This window comes from Mercenaria mercenaria, chromosome 8, assembly GCF_021730395.1.
Source record: "Mercenaria mercenaria strain notata chromosome 8, MADL_Memer_1, whole genome shotgun sequence".
Lineage (NCBI taxonomy): Eukaryota > Metazoa > Mollusca > Bivalvia > Venerida > Veneridae > Mercenaria > Mercenaria mercenaria.
Genome location: NC_069368.1, coordinates 34,889,088 through 34,897,655, shown reverse-complemented (window position 1 = coordinate 34,897,655; position 8,568 = coordinate 34,889,088).

The following is an 8,568-nucleotide window of genomic DNA, read 5'->3' as shown; positions in this document are numbered from 1 at the left end:
AAGTCACGTGGCATAGGTAACGAAAACGAATTTAGACGGCATCGCCGAAAAAAGATATACAAGAAAAAGTTGTATGTATAATTTTATACTCTGCACCACCTTACACTGGTTCCAAGCGTATATATCATTCAGTAGTTGCAAAAATAATATCCAGAAAACAAGAGTGTCATTGACCCTAAAGCGCTTTCCTGTGTACAAGGCTTCAAGTGTGTTTGTATAATGGTACCAGTACAGACTTGGGCTTCTTCTATGTTAGCTTATATTGTACAATTTATTTGACCTGTCAAAACATGTTCCAGGCTATCATTATATTCTGTTCGCGCCTTAATAAGATTAACATAAAAGCCAGAAACATGTTTTGACAGGTCAATAAAATAGTATAATACCATATATAATGTTTTCAAAGTTTCTTACATATAACTTAAGCCTACAGTAAGTACATGTCATACACAGGGGCATGGCCTTTTTTGACCTTAGGGCAATAATTTGGAGCCAAACCCTTATATCACATGCCAAATATCAAAGCTGTAGAGATAAAGAATTCAAAAGCAGACCGGCAGTTTCTGTGGTGAAAATCAAAGTTATGGCCAAAATATTCAAATCTAGACAGACGGACGGACACACATACACTGAACAGCCATTTGTGCTTGACAAAATTAAATGTTAAGTAATTTAGAATATTGTCATAAAAATCTTACTGTTTATTGAAGGTTGTAACACAGATTGCAGTATCTTTATTTGCTCGACGTCATTAATTATACAATGTAGCATACAGGTTGCTGAAAACAGAAAGAGTTAATATGCATTTTTTTTCTGAGAAATGAATATACAGCTCAGTAAACTGCTTTTAAATTTCAAAGTATATAAGTAACTTTCAATTGTTCACTTTCTTTGATGTAACTGGTTATTAAATAAATTTGCTCCCTTCAGGTGCAATCTGTTAGAATAACTACAAGGTGTTTTTGTCTCAAAAAATATGTCTATCCCCTACGTATACCTTAAGCTCTGGCAGCCGTTTTATGCAGCGGGACAGAACGTGTTGGCGATATGCAAAACTAGGCTTGGTTCTGATCACGGATTCACTCCTGTGAAGTTTCTTCGAAATCCAGCCAGCAGTTTGACCTAAGAAAGCCATGTGACATAATCATTTTTAATGTACGGGTCATGAACTTGTAAATGAAAATAGAATTATATGATCAAATGACCTATAACGTTAATTATAGTCCTGAATGTTTAACATTTTAGTTTTCAACGGTTAATCAACCGGTTCTTACAGATTAATCAGAAAGAGAATTTATGATACCCTTTGAAGTAAAATTCATAACTCACACAATTCAATGTGAAGATCAATTAAGCAGATCATGAGAAGAAGTTGTTTAAAGTTTCATTTCTAGCTTTAGCTCTGGCAGCTCTTATATAATAAATGCAATCAAACTTTCTCACAATGTCTGGTCCTCTGAAAAAGAAATATTTATATTAATAATTAATTTACCATGTATGATAAGGCACAGTTTTAGCCCCCAAATTTTGAAGAAAATGAAATTAAAAATACATCTCAACGGTATGAATTATTTGAAAGATAAAGGATTAATCTTGCATTTTATAAAGAAAAAATGCAACAGTTTTGCGTAAAAAGTCATGATCCATGGTCTAGTTTCATGCCATCAACACAGGTTTTGTACATTTTTAGACATTTTCGTGCACTTTATCACCAAAGTACGATGCGAGCGCAGGGGAGAACAATTTTAATTTTTGGATATGTTTTGAGGATTGCAAAAACATGTCTTATTTTTTAATATTGAATTTCACTTTCCAGGGAAAGTCGATTAATTCGTCATTTCGCTTGCAAGTTAAGTATTTTATTATTTAGTTCATAATTAACTCACGTCTTTCCTGTTTCTCAATAAAATTCCTGAAAACTAGAAGGCCTAAGGGCATGTAACATCAATATATTTAATTTCTTTTTCCAGTAAGATTTTACCAAGTTCTATAATCTCATCTTTGAAGATTTTTATTTTATCCTTTTAAATCTCAGTACAAGTTGTTCTTAAGAGTATCAAAAACTTTTGCAAATTTGCATACTGAGACGAAAATGTGTAATGTATCGGATATGGATGGAATATATTGCCTAACAATATAACTGTCTTGTATAACACTCTATTGACATTGACACAAATTTACAGTATTCTAGAATTGGTCCGAGAGCTCACGGACTTTTATTGCAACAATTGAGGCCAAAAGAAGTTTATACTTTTTTGGAAACAGTATTTCACATCCTCCATGAAAACCCATTTCTTAAGTGTCAAAGCCGTGCCTATCTATATTTTGTTCACTTATGTTTGTGATAGAGGAGGTAAAACTCACTTGTAAAAATATTAGGGGGTAGGGTAAAGTTTACGTCTACAAGTTGCTTCACTGTTTAATTACAGTAACTATCTTATTGTCAGTAAATGTATAATTGTCAAACAATGACAGCAATAAGCAATTCATCAAAAAGGACTGAAGGACAAACTGGATATTCAAGGTCAAAGGTCAGATTTATGTTAAAATCACAAAAAATGGCACATTTGAAATTTATTTTTATTCTTAAAAAATAGTTTGTTATCATAAGTCACTCATCTTTATTTATGTAATGTGAATATATCAGCCAAAATCAGAAATGCAAATTTTATTGCAAAAAGTCAAGGTCAACCCTGATAATTGAAGGTCAACATTCATTTTCATGCAAAAATGTGAAAATAATTATCTTTACTTTTTTTAATCTGCTTAATATGTCTTCACATTATTAGTCACTGAAGTTAATTCGTTTTAATGTTTGTATGTCAGGCAACGTCACCAGTGCAGATGTAACCCCAAATCTGCCAAGAGTAAAGCTAATATCAAAGGTCAAAGGTCAACTTTGTGTTAAAAATTGCACGAATAGCTTCCTGTTTGAAATATAACAGATATGTTTTCATCATTATAAGTAATTGCTCGTGGTTTATTTTAGTGTATATATGTCTCACAATGTCAATAAAGAAGATATCGTCTAAAGGCAGACAAGTTCAAATGTAATATTAAGGGTCAAAGGTCATTTTCAAGTAAGAGAATGATAAAATAGCTCTTTTACTTTTCTCTTTTTTGACAATTTCCTGTCGATCTAGTCAATGATATCTGTTCATTTTAATGTATAAATGTTAGGCGATGTGTTGTATGCACATATAATTTAAAAACATTCAAGTTCAACCATAATATGAAAGGTCAAAGGTCAAAAAGTGAGTAAAATGTTGCAATAATATCACCTATTTGTAATAATTTTTATTGTTTAAATGTATTTGTTTTGTCATTTCAGTAACTGATCGTTGTTCATTTTACTGTATATATCTCAGACGATGTCATGGAAGAGAAGTCAAGGTCAAACCTGGTATTAAAGGTCAGGGGTCACTTTTGTGTAAAAGATCAAAATGTAGCATACTTACTCATTACTTTTTTCAAAAATAGCTTTTTGTTATAATTCACTGTTAGAAATTTATTTTAATGTATACATGTCAAGCAAGGTCAGCAATGTATTTTTTGTCCTAATAAGTCGAAGCTAGTCCTTTTTATCAAAGGTCAAAGGTCAAATTTGTGTGAAAATTCAGAAAAACAGCACGTTTGCAATGATTTTTCTTTATTATTTTAGGGTATTTTTGTCAACACTAGTAACTGATCGTTATTCATTTTAAAGTATATATAACAGGTGATAACAATCTTCCTTAATTACGAAAAAATTAGTCAGTGTAAAACCTGACATTAAAGGTCAAAGGAGAGCGTCTTCAAGAAACTTGCCATTATGAAAAAATGGCTTGAACAAGTTGGGGAGCAAATGAAAAATCCTACGGCAAGTCTACACAGGCACCGAATGGCCCATAGCAGAGTAAGCATCCACCTCATGGATAACTGCTTCCATAACCAGTAAAGATAAACTGGACAACGTTCAAAATTCAGGCCTGAGGATAAGTCTTTGAGCAATGTAAACAACTCCAATAAAGGAAATGAAAAAGACATCCAACCTTGAGCCCTTAGAGACAAGACGAGAGTGCGAAGCCCTTAGGCAGGCAGAGAAGGCAAAGAGACTACAATCACACCCACTCTATTCAAAACTCGAGAGCAGAACAAAGAACAGACTGAAACGACAGAGTCTCATATCGTCAAAGGACTGCAGAAAGGAAAAGCAGAAGCACTGGACACAGAGGCAGAGCCTTGTCTAGTTTATCTTTACTGATTTTGGAAGCACTTACCCATGAGGTGGATGCGTGCTATGCTATGGGCCATACGGTGCCTGTGTAGACTTACCGTAGGATCTGCTCCCCAACTTGTTCAAGCCTTTTTTCATAATGGCGAGTTTCTTGAAGACCCTCTCCCTTGACCTTTAATGTCAGGTTTGACTTTAACTAATTTTTGATATTCAAGGAAGAATGATATCATCTGTTATATATACTTTAAAATGAATAATGATCAGTTACTAGTGTTGGCAAAAATACCTAAAACAATAAAGACAAAACATTACAAACATGCTGTTTTTGCGAATTTTCACACAAATTTGACCTTTAACCTTTGATAAAAGGGTTGGCTTTGACCTTTTAGTCAAACCTACATAGCTGTCCTTGCTTGAAATGTATACATTAAAATAAATTGCTAAAAGTGAATTATAACAAGAAGCTATTTTTAAACAAAGAAATGAGTAAGTATGCTACATTTTGATCTTTTACACAAAAATGACCCCTGACCTTTAATACCAGGTTTGACCTTGACATACTTTCTCTTCCATGACATCGTCTGAGATATATACAGTAAAATGAACAACGATCAGTTACTGAAATGACAAAACAAATACTTTTAAACAATAAAAATTGTTACAATTAGGTGATATTATTGCAACATTTTACTCACTTTTTGACCTTTGACCTTTCATATTATGGTTGAACTTGAATGTTTTGAAATTATATGTGCATACCAGACATCGCTTAACATTTACATATTAAAATGAACTGATATCATGGACTAATATCGACAAGATATTGTTAACAAAGAGAAAAGTTAAAGAGCTTTTTTTTCATTCTTTTACTTGAAAATGACCTTTGATCCTTAATATTACATTTGAACTTGTCTGATTTTAGACGATATCTTTATTACTGGCATTGTGAGACATATATACATTAAAATAAATCACGAGCAGTTACTTATAATGATTAAAACATATGTGTTATATTTCAAACAGGAAGCTATTCATGCCATTTTTCACACAACTTTGACCTTTGACCTTTGATATAAGCTTTACTCTTGGCATTTTGGGGGTTACATCTGCACTGGTCACTTTGCCTGACATACAAACATTAAAACGAATTAACTTCATTGACTAATAATGTGAAAACATATTAAACTGATTAGAAAAACTTAAGGCAATAATGTTCACATTTTTGCATGAAAATGATCTTTGACCTTCAATTATCAGGGTTGACCTTGACTTTTTGCAATAAAATTTACATTTCTGATTTTGGCTGATATATACGCATTACATAAATAAAGATGAGTGACTTATGATAACAAACTATTTTTTAAGAATAAAAATAAATTTCAAATGTGCCATTTTTTGTGATTTTAACATAAATCTGACCTTTGACCTTGAATATTCAGTTTGCCCTTCAGTCCTTTTTGATGAATTTCTTATTGCTGTCATTGTTGGTCATATATACATTTACTGACAATCAGATAATTACTGTAATTAATCAGTGAAAAAACTGGTAGACGTAAACTTTACCCTACCCCCTAATATTTTTACAAGTGAGTTTTACCTCCCCTATCACAGACATAGGTGAACAAAATATAGATAGGCACGGCTTTGACACTTAAGAAATGGGTTTTCATGGAGGATATGAAATATTGTTTCCAAAAATGTATAAACTTCTTTTGGCCTCAATTGTTGCAATAAAAGTCCGTGAGCTCTCGGACTAAATGTAAGGAGCTGTACCATATTAAAATAGATTATTTTAGTGGTATACCTTTAGCACCACTTAATGACCTTATAATTAGCCTGTCAATGAATAAATTCGACTCTTGATGCTTCAATTCTAAATGTGCATGTACATGCATAGTAGTTTTACATCAAACAGTATTTCTCGATTTCTCACGCCGCAGCAGACAAAAACATATCAAAACAAGAAGCAAACTAAAGAGCTAATGCTTGATCAAATTGCGAAATGTATTGTTTTCCGCTAAAAGGAAGTTGATAAAGATAAAACTGCTCACGAGACCTCTTTTCAGGCTATCATTATTTCTTCGTCAAAAATTGCTCTTAGATAATTTGTTCACAGAAATAATAATTAAAGTGTCATTTAAGTAATGTCTTTGTGTATTTTCTGGCGTCATGATATAGTAACTGAGATCATTAAGAATAGAACCAGTCAAATTATCTCGGAAACGTCAGGTCTCTTTTACCAGTACTGATAATGAAAGATAAATATTCGTCTGTTTTTTTTTTTTATAAAACTCGTTACAATGTATTTGAATAGAAATTTTGCTATGCCACACCTCTGTACATTTTTATAACAATAGTTACTTACGTGCTTTGATGACTGTATGGCAAATTATCTCATGTCAGCTTGTATATGAACTTTTGATATTATTATTCACCCTTCATATGAAATTATACGGGAAACGTGTGATCTGAATGACACACGCAGACAGCAAATGTAATAAATTTACAAGAGACAAAGATTTCGAGTCTTCCCTTCAAAATCTATTCTGACCGTATGCGCATGCGTGACGGATATTGGCGGTGAATGGTCAATACATTCAAACTGAGGCCCGCCACCGTGATTAAACTGCATGTTAGTTACTGATATCAAAAAATGATATTTAGGTGGATGTAAAGTGAATATGAAATAAAAGTATAGGAACGACATATTAACGTATACTGAACCAATTTCTCCAGGATATAAACATCCTTCTAAAATGTGACAAAAGGTATTCGTGATAGACTGCAGTTCTGTCAAAAATACTAAATACAATATTCAATTCTTGTGTACTTTAACGCAATGAAAACACAGAGTTTTGATCAGATATTTGTTAAAATAATCTGATAATTGAAGTACTATATTTATTAAGCAACAATTATCATTTCATGATGATAATGCTGAATAAATAACAACACTGCACTTTCCTTACTGAATAAAGAATAGTTCAAAATCGCTTACACTAGTCGTTTAAAAGTATAAAACCATAATAACATGTACAAGTAATTAAAATAAAACACTGTTCTCTGTTCAAGTACACTGTAGTGTCAGTAATAACCAGTCTTTAGACTGCAACCAACCTGGTTTCTCTCTGAATCGTGTTCCTCTTCTAGAAATGAATTCCTGAGCTTGAGGGTTGAGTCTAGATGTCCTTTTCTATGGGATGACATGTGAGGTGGAGAAGATGCATTGTGAGAGGGAATAGAAGCGGGAACCTCCGCTATGCCCCTGTTGCTCATTTACAGTTTAGGTATCAACCATTTTGCTTAATATATAAATATATGACGATGCTCAAGATTAGGAACTGTATTGTGAACTGCAACAGCAAAGTATTCCACATGGTCTGGTGAGATATCGCTCTTTTCTCATTACATACAATACTGAAACTAACAAGTGAATGAAGTATTGGGCACCTAATTTTCTCTACTGCAATATAACATAATGAACTGATATCTGTCAATGATGTATAAACAATATTGTACTATATATACAATATGTTATAACAAAACACTTGGATTAAAAGTTGCATATACAAAAACCTATAGTTATTGATTGTTTCATAACATCTATAAATATAAACAAGAGTGCCAGAATGTCACAATATACTCCTGTCATAGCAAATTTCTTTACACTAGAACCTGTATTTTAATTTCGGTCCCGCTCTCTGTGCGAATAAATCTCACTATCGCAATTAGCCAACAGAGACTCTTTCTTATAGCACAGTCACACATACAGCGCGGATAGCTACGTCTTGCCACGGATAGAAACGTATCAATCCGTACCTGAGCCGTACTGATTGGTACGGATTGATACGGATTACTACTTTAAGGTACGGCTAAGGTATGGATCGATACGGATTACTACGTTTCTATCCGTGGTTAGACGTAGCTATCCGCGCCATATGTGTGACTGGGGTATAAATGAAATGTGTTTGCTATTGACAGTATCACGTGGTATATACCCCAGTCACACATACGGCGCGGATAGCTACGTCTAGCCACGGATAGAAACGTAGTAATCCGTATCGATCCGTACCTGAGCCGTACCTCAAAGTAGTAATCCGTATCAATCCGTACCAACACTTGGTCAAAACGTATTCAAGACTTGTCCCAAACATGCAAGTTTCTCCAACTTTTGAACATGCACAAAAGTTTGAGCGATCCGTAACCATTTGAGCATGACTTTAGTCCAACTTGGTTGAAACTTATTCATCCGTAGTTAAACGTACTAAACGTAGTTATCCGTGCTGAAACGTACCTTGCCGTACGTAGTTTGACATGATGTCAAAGATTATCGTATGAAAACGCTGGCTACA